This window comes from Phlebotomus argentipes, unplaced genomic scaffold (genome assembly GCF_947086385.1).
Source record: "Phlebotomus argentipes unplaced genomic scaffold, Phlebotomus argentipes genome assembly scaffold_4, whole genome shotgun sequence".
NCBI lineage: Eukaryota > Metazoa > Arthropoda > Insecta > Diptera > Psychodidae > Phlebotomus > Phlebotomus argentipes.
Window position 1 is genome coordinate 12,519,138 of NW_026776174.1, and position 14,951 is coordinate 12,534,088.

The following is a 14,951-nucleotide window of genomic DNA, read 5'->3' on the forward strand; positions in this document are numbered from 1 at the left end:
GAAGACACACACATCGCCTCCTCCCCGCGTTGAGCAAACACACCTCGGCCACGGAGGGAGATTTGATTGAAAGTTCCTTGTGGGTGTGGACTGAAAAATGGCCGGAACGTGCCGAGGAAGAGGAATTCAATCGCTCAGTTACACTTCCCCAGATCTCGTACTGGCGGAGCCTTATCAATAATTGAGTGAAACCCTCGCAATCTCACTTAATGTGCTTTTGATTGGAAAGTTCTCCATATGGCATTAGTTTTTCCTCGCGTGAACAAGTAATTGCACGGAGTCGCGAAGAAGGCGAAGCGAAAACATGCCGAATAATGGTGCCTATAAAAAGCCACAAGACATAATAATTGTCATGAATTTCATCTCAGCACTACAGTTCGATGGAGTAATGCATAATTTGTATGGCTGTGAAAATCTGCTGTCGCATTTTCCACGAGCAAAAATAGAATATTTATGCCATCAATATAATAATCATTCTGTGAAATCCACTAATTTCTCATGCAAAAGGAAATTAATTGGCACAAAAGTGTGAGTTATTAAAATTCACCGCAAAACATCCGCGCGCAAAAGCACACGAGCGGTAATTTGTCTCCCTGCAAATTTCAGCGGAACCACTTAAGGTTTCACAGTAAATAAAATAAAGCGAGTCATAAACTTAATATGAACGCGAGTTTAACGTGGGATTCTCAGTTGCGATTACGCACTGCTCAATCTTACATCGAGATTAATCGTTGCACAAGAGCACTCGTTGAACTTTTGCGGAAGACGAGTGCCCGACTATGATTACATATTTCCACTACATTAAAATGTCAAAGGTGAATTTATTGAGGCGGCGCAAAATATGATCGCCAAGAATAAACGCGATATCCTTATTGTTGGTGTGAAAGGTTTACAAGCGTAGAAATTTATTAGTCAAAGCTGAAAGTTCGCCACCTTTGGCGTCGTTGGCAGTCAAATGCGTGCGATTCCATTAAAATTGCGTCAGTTATGTTTCTAATTGATTTGCCACCGAAAGACAATATTCTTAATCTTAATCTAAATCCGGAGACAGATATTTGACTAAGGAAATCCCTCGCCAGACGTCACAATCCGATCTTATCTCAACACATGTTTCTGAGTATTTTGGATGTATTTAATGTGAATATTTTCGACCCCATCGCAGCTTAAATATCATAAATCGTTTTTAGGTCTACTGTTCTAAAAATACCCTCTCTAAATATTTGATATGCGATTGAGAATTAATCCTTTCGCAGTCAAGTCTGTGTTCTATAAACACCGCACGTTTCCAAACCTCATTATTAGATTCACTGTGTGAGGATGTCTTTGGGTGCACAAGCTGCAAAACAAGCGCGATACAATGCTCTCATTTTTCGATTCACTCTCAAGCGTTCACCTGTCTTGTGTGCATGTAATTAACAGGTCTAAAAATAGTCCATCGAATTATGAATGCGCTGTGAAAATCAAAATATAAGGGAAAAAGCCAGAAACATGCGACAAACACACCCGCAATCTCTCACAACTGTCAACAGAGATACATTTCAATCTTATCTAACAACTGTATTTGAGTTCCTTCACCGACACTCGCAAGGGAAGAGACATTGCGATATTCTCCTCGCAGGTTAAGTGATTTTTTTCACACGCCTCATGGGAAATCGGTCGGAAAATGTGCTGGAGCATAAATTGTTTCTACATTACTTTTCCATTTAGTATTAGATTTGTTTTTCTCACAATTGATACCAATTATTCAATTAGTGATAGGAAAACATGGAAATGGTGGTGCTGGATTTTCGTGACGCAATCAAGTGCGTATGAATAAATTAGTAGGAGAGCACTTGGGAGGAAGTCTTTTCCTAGCCGGCATATTTATGGAAATTTATGATAAACTTATTGATTTTGCGCCCTTTCTTGCCTCCCTTCCTTCGCTCGCCATATGTTATAGTGCGGCGGATTTTTGATGACACTCTTGTTACCAAAAATACCTTTAAAAAGCCCATATCGAGTGGCCCAGGAAATAAACATAAAACACCATGATTCTTATGGAAATGTCGTGTAACAGAAGGTGGAGGAGGTCTTTTGCCTGCGCGAAGAAAGGCAAGAAATTTATTACTAAATAAATATTCGGCATTAAAAGCTTATTGATGCTGAAAATGAACAAAGCTTGCATGCTCCAGCAATCCTCTTACACACTACCACATTTGAAAGCTCAACAGATTTCCGTCCCTCGCAGCATCCGCAGCGCGGACGTGGAAATTTACGAGGGAAACCTCTCTTTTTCCCTGCGAAATGGCCCGCCCATGAAAAATCAATCTCATCGAGACGTGATTTAAAGATGTTTCTCCTCTGTAACCCACATTGAGGAGCTTCTTGGGCTGGCAATTGGGGAGCCTCGAGCATTGTGTGGGATACCATTAGAGTGCTTCCAACGCTGGGGAGGCCAAATGAGCGGAGGTGGATGAACAAAGCGCGCTCCATATGGAAAATTTAAATATTTTCCATCTCCGAAGGTGGCAAAGCGTGAGCAGACGTGTCGGGAAATCTCTTATATGCAAATTCATAAGTCCATGGCGCTGAAATTGAGCCGGAAAATCTCTCTAGACTATACTGATATGAAAGTTATCCAATCGATTGCATGTGAATTCTATCTCTGACTCTTGGCAGATGCTTTTAAATTTCCTCCTTGCGACAGAGAAGATCAACACTGAGTCACTGAACAGCCTCCAATTGACAATTGAAGGCGAGAAGATTGGAAGGAAGTGGAGTGAAATGAATGTATTTTTGCGAATGAATAAGCAAATTAAAGATTCATCCTCGGTGGTTGAGTGAGTGAGGATTTTTCGTCTGTGCGAGACTCAAGTCAAGTCATACGTGAGTGTTTTTTCCTACAAGCCTCACGGACGTGATTGTTGGGAGTTGGATTTCCACCCATGCGGACGTGTATTAAGAGCGAGTCGAGACGGATCAGGGAAAATATGATTTAGTACACCCACAAGTGGAGTTTACATTTAATGCATACACATGATGGATGCGAAATTGGGTCACCTTGTAGCGCAGAGCGCTCACAAGAGGCGATTGACAAGGAAATTCACTGAATAAGACACTCGCAGAGCCTCCACACCCTTCGGACAGGCGGAGAAGCCGCATTTCGCCGCTCTGGCAATGCCTTAGTCAATCCACTTCGGTTTCACGTGTCGCCCGCGGACAGATTTAATGGTGAGCCTTGACGGTGACAGCGTAACAAGTCCGTCTCTCGATGATTGCATTAATCTTCCTCCATATCTCAGCGTGGCTGCAACATAAATCCCCGGCAAAATTGCATTCACATATTGTTCATCTTTCGCCGTGGCGACGAAAGCGGAGGAGGAAGATCTCACTTAATTCCCCCCACAAGAATTCACATGGTGCGCATTTCGCCAAATGAGGGTGAACGCTTGTATCACCGAGAGCCCGAATTAATAGAGCCGAAAAGGAGATGATTGTAAATTTAAAGAATATTTCGAGCACGAGTTGTGAGAAATCCTCTGCATTATAGATTACTTCTCGAGATTCCACCAGCACAAATCCTCCCTTGATGAGACTTTGCTTTGCTGCCTGAAAATTGAATGAGCTCGGAAATTTACGAATATGTAAGTTTTCTCGTTCATTCATGAGATGAAATGACGTCGGTGTTAGTTTAGTTAGGATCTGATTATACACAACCCGCATCGTAAAATACAGTAGGGTTCTGACGTCTGACGTGTGTTCTGTGTTGTATTCAACAACACCACTATGATGTTTATATTGATTACAATGACGATATCAAAGTGCGACAAAGCCAAAGAGCGAACTTTGTGACCAAAACAATCGAGACGGACTTGAATTCGCCCACAGCTTTAGAGGAAAGCAAAGCAATTCTGAGCTCTGCAGCTGCGAATTGAATACAATTACCGAAACAGTCGTTTACAAAGGAGGAAATTACGCTCTAACCGCTTTAACATCTTTCCATTTGATGATTTCGATCCGGATCGCTAAGACTTGTTTGTAGGATTAAAGCATATCGAAATTGCTTCTCTGTAATGTGACACTAATTGCAGTTCTGGTGAGTTGTACGATACAAAACCAATCCTACTTTACTCTAAAACACATCATATTACCCATATGTCTCTTAAATTTGTCCAATTCCGGGGTATTTATGCCCATAATAAGCATCTTTAGGCTATTTTTGTAGAGAAATGTTTGTTTTTTTGAGCATATCTTTTATTTAGAGAAAGCAAAAAGTGCTCCGCTCTCCCCTATTGAAGTACAAATACTGCAAACAATGCTACTCATGATAGGGTCACTCATTATGGCCAAGCGAAACCCAATTCTATTATGCATTCTGAACTTCTCTGCTTTCCTTGGGGCAATTATATTGTCCAACAAACTTTATTGATGACTATTTTAATGCCTCAAGTGGCCTTCGTGTTTGGCTTCTTTAATGACCCAAAAGTACACTCTCTGTCAATTAGTTTTTACAGCTACTACAAATGGTGACCAAATTCCTGAATAATCACAAACAAGTGTCGCTATTTCGGGACTCTGAAGCACTCGGCGGAATGAATGACAAAAGTTCTGCAGAAGTGCAATAGATTCTCGATGGAGCTTTGGGTGGTAATTTAATTCTATCTTGTGCATGTCTGTGGTCGCCGGCTTCACTGTCATATTGACCATAAATGCGGGAGCGAAATGACGTGTGGATAATGCATAGTGATTGCAAGAGAGAGCCATAATCATTTGCATTTGCAATATTGGAACACATCCATTTATCGGTGGATAAACAAGTTGAATGAATGCATTTTAATGCCCATCGAGTGGCGGAGGGAATGTCGTGAAAATCGATAAGGGGAAATGGAGAAAAATTTATTCCATATGAGTCTTGTGACCCAATTTTATGCTCTGCCACCCTCATCGAGACAATGTGCAACAAATGGCAGTTGAGACACGATGGAAAACTCACTCGCAGACACACACTCACACTTTTCCCTGGAATGGGAGAATTATATGGTCATGCATTCTTCCAACTGCATCAAAATATTTTCCAAATGCTCATTGCTACTAAATCATTGGAGCATGATGTCGCAATATTGTCGAAAAACGAATACTTTATTGAACAGACGCATTTCTCTAGACATTCTGTCTGCAATTGCACTCAATTTCATCCTCTTATGGCAACATATTTATGCTTTACATCAAGGAAGTTGTTGCACATTTTCTCTCGCTTCACACGCAATAACAACTTTTTCCTGCGTCGAAGCCCGACGAAGGATATATGAGATGAGAAAGGGACATAAAGGGAAAGTTGTCGCTCGTGATGAATTGATATCCTTGTCAGGAGATTATTTTAATTACAGCCCATGTAATCATGTCAGGGAAACTTCATGGGGAAGGTCGAGTTTATCAAATTGCAACTCCTTCGAGTATTGCTAAATGTAATTACAGCATGCAAAAAATCATCGATTCCCACATTAATCACCTTCAACTCAGCGCTCCACATCTCTGCAACAGCCCACTAATTAATGTATCTCGAGAGCTTCTGGCAATTTTTTCGCACAAATTCCTCCATTTTAGTGTTTTGTTCTACGAAACACCGGCAAAAACACAAGCCTATGACTGTGGAAATTCAGCGGCAAAAACACAAATGAGAAGCTTTTACATACTGAAGTGTGTTGATACCGCACTAAAAAGCTCTATTAGGCGAGAAGTAAATTTGATTAAGCCAACTAAATGACTCAACGGGGACTTCCGCAGCACATTTGAAATGGATGTTGGAGCGAAAATGAAGCAGAGAAGCTGAAATCGTCACCTTTTCCGCAGCCAAGTGCCTGTGAGCTTCCGAATAAAAGTCGATTTTAATTATACACTTCTCTGGATACCGTACACTTTAGCGCGCCCAGTCGCCGTAATAAACATTTAATGAAACTAAATGGCACTCAATGCAATCACTCTCCGGCTTTTCTGCTCCCATTAATGACGCTGAATAAGACACTAATAGTGCAATATTGTGTGAAGCCCATGATATTTTTAATTGCAATCGATAGGGAAAAATTTAATTAGTCGCGAAAGAAAAGTAACGACCAAAGGCAGAGTTACTGAATTGCATTTGCCGATCGATAGTTAAAAATTACTTGGAATATGTGGATAGAACTCTGTAATTTATACAATCTAACCTCGGATTCTCACCACAAAATTCCAATTTAAATTGGTGATTTCAGTCAATATACAAAAGGGTGATTTGAAAAGTGAAATAAACGATACAAAAAGCATGATTTTATTCAATTTCTATAGCAAAAACCGTCACTGTTTAATAGAAAATAGAATTACGGAGAAAAAATTGATTGTGTTATTTGAGAAAAGTCCCGAACTGCAAAAAAACGTAATGGAAAGTTCCACAATTCAGCTTAGGCGAATAATAGCCATTAATATGAGTTGCACAATATTTTGAAAAGCTCCAATTTCTCGCCAAAAGCAACATATCGATTATATTGACCTGTGACTCGTCATTAGAGTACAGAAAATTACTGGTTGACATTAGCTTCCTGGAAAACACCCTGCGGAATTTTCCGAGAAGAAAATGTGAGGTGTAAAAGGGTGAATTACGGAGGCAAGCTTCTGACCTGCAGCTTATTAGAGTGCAATTGCCAAAGTGATTGAGTTGGTGAGTTTATGGGTCAAAGTGTGGCACATTCTTATTGCATTCGCAGCCCGGGCAAAAGTTGTGAGCAAAATCCTATCTGCCATTGGTACATAATGTGCTCCAATGTCAGGAGCATCAATGCTATTGCGTGCCTTGCGATGTTGTTCTCGCCTGAAGATGTCATCTGCGGTATGTTTTCCAACCCCTCCATCAACAAGTTAATATATAGGTGACCTCATTTCACTCTGTTCCACTCCGTGACATCACATCTCATTTCCGGGAAAATCTGGCGGAAATCGCTCCTCTTCACAAACGCCAATCGAGTGTCAAGGCAAACATCCAAAGCATTGCACATGCATAAACATCCAGTGGATTCACATGTCCGAGCTTCGACTTCGATATATATTGTGCCATTGATGGGATTATTTCAAGGGGAGAATCTGTGTCTTTGTCAGTGAATTTTGAACGCCAACTTTGGTGGACGACCGATACTAATTAAATGAAAATATCAATGAATTAAACCAAAGCGAAAGAGGAATCCAGTGATTTCACAAAACATAAGCTCAGATGCAGTGAAACATATAACGATTTATTTACCCCTTTGATGGTGTGGATTATGAAAGTCCACCAATTGCGCCATGACCTCTCGTAAATTCATTCACATTCGGCGGGATCAATTTCCCTGCAAGAGGCGCAGATTATGGTGTAAAGAATGGTTATTTTGCTGAGCACAGCAGCAGAGCTTATTGAGTTCAACAACCGAAGGAAAAAAAAATGTGAAATGGGAATTTGCAGTCTGCTGATCACAATTGCTCACACGGTGACAAGGAAGACACAGTGTCTAAGTCCTCGATTGAAATTGAATTATCCTGCAGAGCGGGAAGTTCAGCTCGAGGACATTCACTCCTCAACCTTCCACCCCTTGGAGTCTTCGAGGGTTGGACACTGAGCCGAAGTCCACAGGAGCGTATCGATGGCGAAATTGATTGACTGGCGCTGAGGTCAATGCGATTAAGTGTTATTGAAATGAGGCAAAGTCAATGGAATGCCATGCGATGGAAACACAACAGACGGTTGATTGTGGCTCATCGCGCCTCAATGGGAAAATTGGCCAACATCCAAGAGACGTGGGCCTCCTTGGCATCTGCACAACGCCAAAAATTCATAAACTCTATGACTTATCTCGATGCATGTGCAATTTTTGCCATACCCAAAGTCTCTCGCCACTACATTTTGCATGCAAACCGCACAGTGTGTAAACCTTCAGAGCTGAAAAGTGAGGGGGAAAATCATTTCCTCTCTCTGATAAAATTGGATGTATATTTTTTCCACAAAATCACATTTAGTTCACACAAAATGCAAAATGTATGAGAGAACTTAAGATCGGTGAAGGCAAAACTATCAAGAACACTTTGGAATTAATTATTCACAGTGTTTTTTACATAAAAATCACCATTAAATAGAAGTCAAGTTCAACGCAAATTGTTTACTTTTATTGCTACTAAAAATACCAACTATATGGAACATTAATTTTTTGGCCTCTGATGCCAGCATTTTGTTATTCCTTTCGAAAATCCAACATTTCGGCATGGAAATCATCTCTCGAAAGTATGTGGCTGCAAATGTGACCCAAACAAACTTTTGCTAATATGAAAAATTTACCCCAAAACTACTCATGAAATTCCATGAGAGTAAACTTTGCTTCGTGAAATTAATATGTAGAATCAGAGTTTTTCACACACACATAAAGATCAGATAAACGTCAATTTGAGTTCATTTTGAAGGACTTCCTGAGATTCTGTGCTGAAGCAAAATTTCCGGAATTCCTTCAGACTTGAGATAAGCATCGCAGCATTATCTGCAACTGTTATCAATTCAACTCTGGTCGGTAAAGTGCATAAACGTGGATAGTAAACAGTCACAGAGATTGCCCCACTTCAGCACTCCTCCGAGTCCCTTTGGCTTTTTATTGCACTCCATTCCTTGCATGCCTGAATCATCTAATGTTAAACACGTGTTATGACTGTAGGTAGATTTCGCATAAATGATGGAATGCTCGTGATGATTCCAGGCACACATCCGCAATAAAGTGATGAGCATTGTTGGATTCTGACAGGATGAAGTGGCAACTTTTATATTTATTGCAGGCCTGCATTAAGGTGTGTGGCTGAAATTGAGGTTTTATCACCACGAATTGCTCCCGTTGCTCCTATTATGCCCAGCAAACTTGTCAGTGTGATTTGCAACTAAAGTGCAATATGCAAAGACAATCGAGGAATGCATGGAAATGGGAATTAAATGCTAATTTCTGGATTGGTATTCCAAAGATTATCTCTAAGCTCTGAAAAGCACGAGGAATGTTATCTGTGCGATTACATAAACAGTGACGGAATCGATAAAATTATTGAGAGCATTTCCACGAAGGATAGTAAAGAAAGGCGGGCGTAGAGTGAAAATATCCAAGCATTACTATTATATTGTCACCGCAGATTTTAATTATACACAACTTACTTTTTATGACGGCGAAAGAGTGCGGCAGCTTTGCCACGAAAAACCGCATTGACCACAATCCAGGACGTTCAACTCTCATGGAGTTTTGGTCACACGGGGAAAAACGCGCGGAAAATCGGTCCGTGGAAAATATCTGAGAAATATTACTATTAAACATCTTTTATTGGAAACACAAGAAGCATATATAATTCTGGCATCTCACCTCAATAAAATATCCCACACGGAGAAACTCCACAAGAACTTTGCTGTGTCACTGTTCCATTAGAGCGGCATTTTATAGAGAAGTCGCGTGTGTCAAGGAGTGAGAATGGATCATGTGGAGAATTTAGATCGTAATGATCAGATACGGAGCTGTAAAAGTATGCTATTGACTGAGCTTCTATCCAAAAATACACCGAGAGCGTCTTCGAGTATTCAAACGTGTATTCAAACTTATGACAAACGAGGTGAAATAAACATTCTCTAAAGGGTTCTTGAGTTTAGCACATAGAAAAAGGTCACCTCGAAACGCACTTCTTGTTTATGTTCAGCACTTGAGGGCGCACAAATTTGGTTGCCAAGTACAAAAGAGTATATTTTTGCATGCGCGACGCTCGTCCTCAAGTTGAACAGATTTCTTGAGTTGGAACATCTTTCGATGGATAAACAATCTGGTGTGTTTGTTGATGGGTTTTCGACCTAAAATGTAATGATGCCTGTTAGCGCGCGCTCTTTTCATCCGAGTTCATTCTCACCCACGAGAGACACTCTGGATATTATTTACATTTCATCCATTTCCTTGACAGTCGCCTTTCATGTCACTTTCCGCCTCTCACAGTCCCTTCGGGGTTCAAATGCGTCACATAAATAAAACTCTCCGAACGTGCATCATGCGCGCGAGGGTGAGGATCGAACGGCGATCGTTAAATTTTATCCCATCCATATCCATTAAAGCAGGACTTTTAGCGTAATGACGACAAAACACTCTGCAAAATAAAAACGCACACTTTTCAATGGAGGCTGTTAATTATGTGGAGAATTTTTCCCTCTTACCATCATGACATAAACACACGAAATACGCAATAAAGTATTTGAGAAAGTTGCAAAGTCAAGGTATTGACGCCACCAGCGCGTGTGTCTAGCTCGTGGAATGTGAAATTTTGAGCCTGGCTTCAGCAAACAGCCCAAGAATTTGATCCAATCCATTTTACATTGTGTCACTGGATGGGAAATCCAGTGAACTTTTGCTAACCACAGTGAGAAAGACGCACTGCTCAGCGGAATTGTAAACGACAACAGGAATTAACACGCGATACACAAAAATCGTCACCGACACGTGCTTTGACATTCTGCCCGGAATATAAAAATGAAGCATTATGTAATATGCATAACAAAATTGGCCACCAGAATGGCCATTTCTGGCACACGTTCTAGCCAAGTTCCAGATCAAGGGGTAAACATGTGGCGCAATCACGGTTCACTCAGAACGCAATCTTCGCAATCCCAAACGCAATCCGCAATCCCTAGTGTAAAATCGCAATCTTTGGGCGCAATCCGCAATCCTTAGTGTAAAATCGCAATCTTTGGGCGCAATCCGCAATCTTTAGGCGCAATCCGCAATCTTTTGGCGCAATCCACAATCCTTAGTGTAAAATCGCAATCTTTTGGCGCAATCACCGCAATCTCTAAGAGTATTTCGCGGAATTTGGGTAGTTTTTCTCGGAATTTCGCACGTATTCAGATTGATTTACTATTTTTAAATGGCGTGGTGAGCAAAAATGTGGTCTGTTCTTTGTGATATCTTACTAGTAATTCTGTGATCCAAGTAAGTAATTTTATTATTACTTTATACGGTCAATCACACAGGACGTAAAGGTATAAATTCTACCAGTGATCTCGTAAAAAAAATGTTTAGAATATTCTCATTTAGTAAATTCACTAACAAAATATATTTTTTTGGTTTAAACTTGGGTGTGAATTCCTTCAGATACCTGCTGCTCAAATGAGATTTCACGATAGGTATTTACTGGAATTATAAATATAGGCAGATTAGCACTTTTACATTGCTTCGAGTCGATTTTCTACCTGAATTCCTTGAAACAAGGGCAGATTTTTACAGAGCAAAATGCAAAATTTTGAACCACGTTGAGTCGTTGGCAAATTTTTTTCGAACGCAGGGTATAAATTTTAAACATGTTTTTGATCTGCATTTATACAGTGTGGCAGAGAGAAGAAAATTATTATCATTGAAAATTTGATTGATAATAATTGCATTGGACTGGCTATTTTCTGACCAGGTCATATTTGCAAGTATTAGTGTGAGTTCAAGCAACCCAAATAAACTTGGCCATTGAGCGAAAATGTTGCAAAATGAATATAGGGATTATACATGGGTATTTCCCAAAGGATTCTCTGTCTTTGAAATTTTGCTAATTATTGTAACGAACTTTCTTCTTTCCTTAAACCAATGGTTATTACTTGAGAAAACGTTGAGTTGAACACTTCATATGCCTATTCAGACTCTCAGAAATTAAAATAGCAATTCCATCTCGAGGTATCAAAAAGTGTTTAGAAAAAACTTCCAGATGACCAATTAACTACAGATGAGAAGGTTTTCATGAATGTCTTTGGTTCCGAAGTTGTCCTCTCTGATCTAAGTCAATCTCTACCTGGATCTGCTTGAGGATCGTCTCTCGCTTTATTTTCATTTATCATCGCAAAATACAAATTTATTTAGGCAGTAAACATGCAATACTTGTGATGTTTCTACAACTGTAGGATATACGTATTTTTGGAAATTTCACGTCTCAAGGAAAAACAAAACAATTTTTTTTTTTTAATATTTCTATGTACGCGCCGCACGTGGTTGACGAGTGAGTACCAAATTCTCAGAAAAACTACCCGAATTCTGGTCAAATTCCGTTTAATACTCGAAATTAAGTCGAATGACCCGAAATATTACCCAAATTCCGCTGAAACGCAATCCCGCAATCCCAAACGCAATCCACAATCCCTAGTGTAAAATCGCAATCTTTGGGCGCAATCCACAATCTTTGGGCGCAATCCGCAATCTTTTGGCGCAATCCGCAATCCTTAGTGTAAAATCGCAATCTTTGCGCGCAATCCGCAATCTTTAGGCGCAATCCACAATCTTTAGGCGCAATCCGCAATCTTTGGGCGCAATCCGCAATCTTTTGGCGCAATCACACAATCTTCGCAATCCGAGTTCACTCAGAGTGGCACATGTTTACCCCTTGTTCCAGATATGAATTTCAACACTCCATTTCAACAGCAAAAGCGCATTGCATAAGAAAGCTCTGTGTATTCACCAGAGTCTGCAGGGGAAAAGAAATAAATTCGAATTTGTCAATTTATTTTCCTCCGCTGGAGCTTGAAAAGACTGTTTGATGTTCTCTTTTACGAAACGCTTCTTCAAGCGAATGTTTCAAAAATCCGCGTGGATTTTGTATTACATTTCACATGTTTAAATACCCTGAAATTCAAAGTGTCGACGATGCAGAAAAAAAGATGGAAAGAAACGCTGATAAGCGCCAACTGTGCACTGCTTCTAAGTGAGCTGGGCTTTTGAGGGGCGGAATCAGAATGAATACAAGTCGTACAAAGATGACTCATTACTTTATCTTCACTGTTGGTATTTCAAGATTGCAACAAATTCTTTGAGATCTGGAATGTAGTTTGTGAATTGCTCTCCACAGATTTTAAGACCTTTTGCAATAGAAAGACTTAACATGATTCGCAATCCCTCTTTTCACGCTTTTCGACGACAATTAACAACATTTATGGCACGATTTGCTAACAAATCCTTGCGTGAATTTTCCTTTTTATCACCACAGTTTCTCTATAATTTGTTCAGAGCAAAGAGGATTACTCTGCAGAAATTATATCATGACGAAAATGTGTAGATTATGTTAAGAATTCTAAGCAACGCGACGTTCTTTCGACACGTTTCGTCTCTAAAGCTGACAAACATCCTGCCATAGAAAGTCTGTCAATGAACTTTGCCCTGAGTCGATGCAGGAATCCCAAGTATCTGTTCCACATCCTGAGATAATTTATTGCAGAGCACTTCTTTTCCACAAGTCAATTTGTCTGTGCAGCTGCCGAAGGTTTCGAATCGCGGGCGCCAAGAGTGCTCAATCACTGCGTGATAAATGGGTGGAAATGAGTGAAATTGCTGGGTTGAATGGTGCGAAAATCATTGAAATGATGGCGCATTGCCTTCGGGAAGACACCAATTTCGAGTCCCTGGAGCTTTCCGATTCACATTCGCACCGCGCGCCATTCACACGAGAAGAGTGCTTATTTATTTGGCGGAGATGAAAGAAGAATGGCCGCGTGTGCTGAAGCAATTACTAATTGCGGGGAACAATGGCCAGAATCGAGCAGATTGGAGAGGCATCAGAAAAATATCTGCAAATCAAGGTCCACGAGATGCGTGTGGCTCTTGAACTCAAACTATGCCGCACGCGCCAGAATATTTTGCTGGGCAGCAAATAGTGGAAGAAAGGCGAGGGAAAAAATATCGAAAACCCCCCGCCACTCGGCATATTTTATGCATTACACCACTTTCTATTAAAATGAAGGAAAAAATCCTCGTGGGACGAAGAAGGCACTGGTTTGGGGTTGCGGAAAAGCTCATCTCTCAGTCATATAATGCAAAACGTGCCATTTGGCTCTGCAGGCGAGGCAAATTCCTCTGCGGCCACCAGTTGAGATTGCTGAGCCTCATCCATTTTGCGTCTGGTGTCCATCTGTTTGCGCTCGGTGGCATGCCAATCGAGTGATGGGAAGATGAGAAATCTCCGTAACGAATTCCCATTTCCCCTGCCAAGAGGCCGAGAGGAAAATTTGGCAGAACTCAAATGAAACAGGAGGAACATGTGAAATTGTGGGCATTTTGTAGCCATCCACGCCTCCACTGAGTGCCTCCGGGGTGTGTTCGGGGGCGTAGAGCGAAACATCCGAGAGGATATTCAATATCTTGGCACTCTCTCTTGTGGCATTTTGACAAAGTGAGCTCCGAAATTGGGAAGAAATACACATTTTGCAGAAAACTTATTCCCAATGTCCATTATTCAAATCAGTGATATTCTAAATGTCACTCAACCCTTCATAGCCATCCATGAGCTTTAGAAGCGACTACCAAATCAAGATCTATCATAACTACGATCGATTAAAGACGACTAATTATAATTAAAGTCGTTTGCAAAAATTCTATTCAGCATATTATTATTAAAATGTGTGAAGGGTTAATGAATACACACATATTCATGCAATTTTCTTTATCGATTTATCGCTGTTTTGCAGCCATTTAAATGCCATGTTTATCTCAAAACCCGCAAAAAAACCGAACAATTCATTTCTCAAAATTTCACTGAAGTTTGGACTTCGCAAGTGAATTGATGAGAGTGAGGAATTTCCATTGAATCCCACCAACGCGCGACCAGATTTGTAGCATTGCACCTCACGGGCAGTGCGAAGAAATTCTCCGTTTGCGTGGCAGAGCATCTCTGTAGAATCTCACTTATTTGGCGCTTTGTATGCAGCCAAAGAAGTCGATTGAAGGAATTCGCGGCATTCAAGGTATTCGCCTTCCTACAGCTGGCGTGCGAAATCCGTGAGCGAATGGCGGATTTTTGGCTCCAGCACCGCGATTGCCACACAGTGTGCTGTGGGGCTGGACCGGGAATTCCAGCGTGATCGCGGACGTCTCCATTTAAGCCATGGGCTTTGCATCACTGCGCCCGCGATGGCAGACACTTCGCCGACGCCGACCAGTTGCATTTGGTGG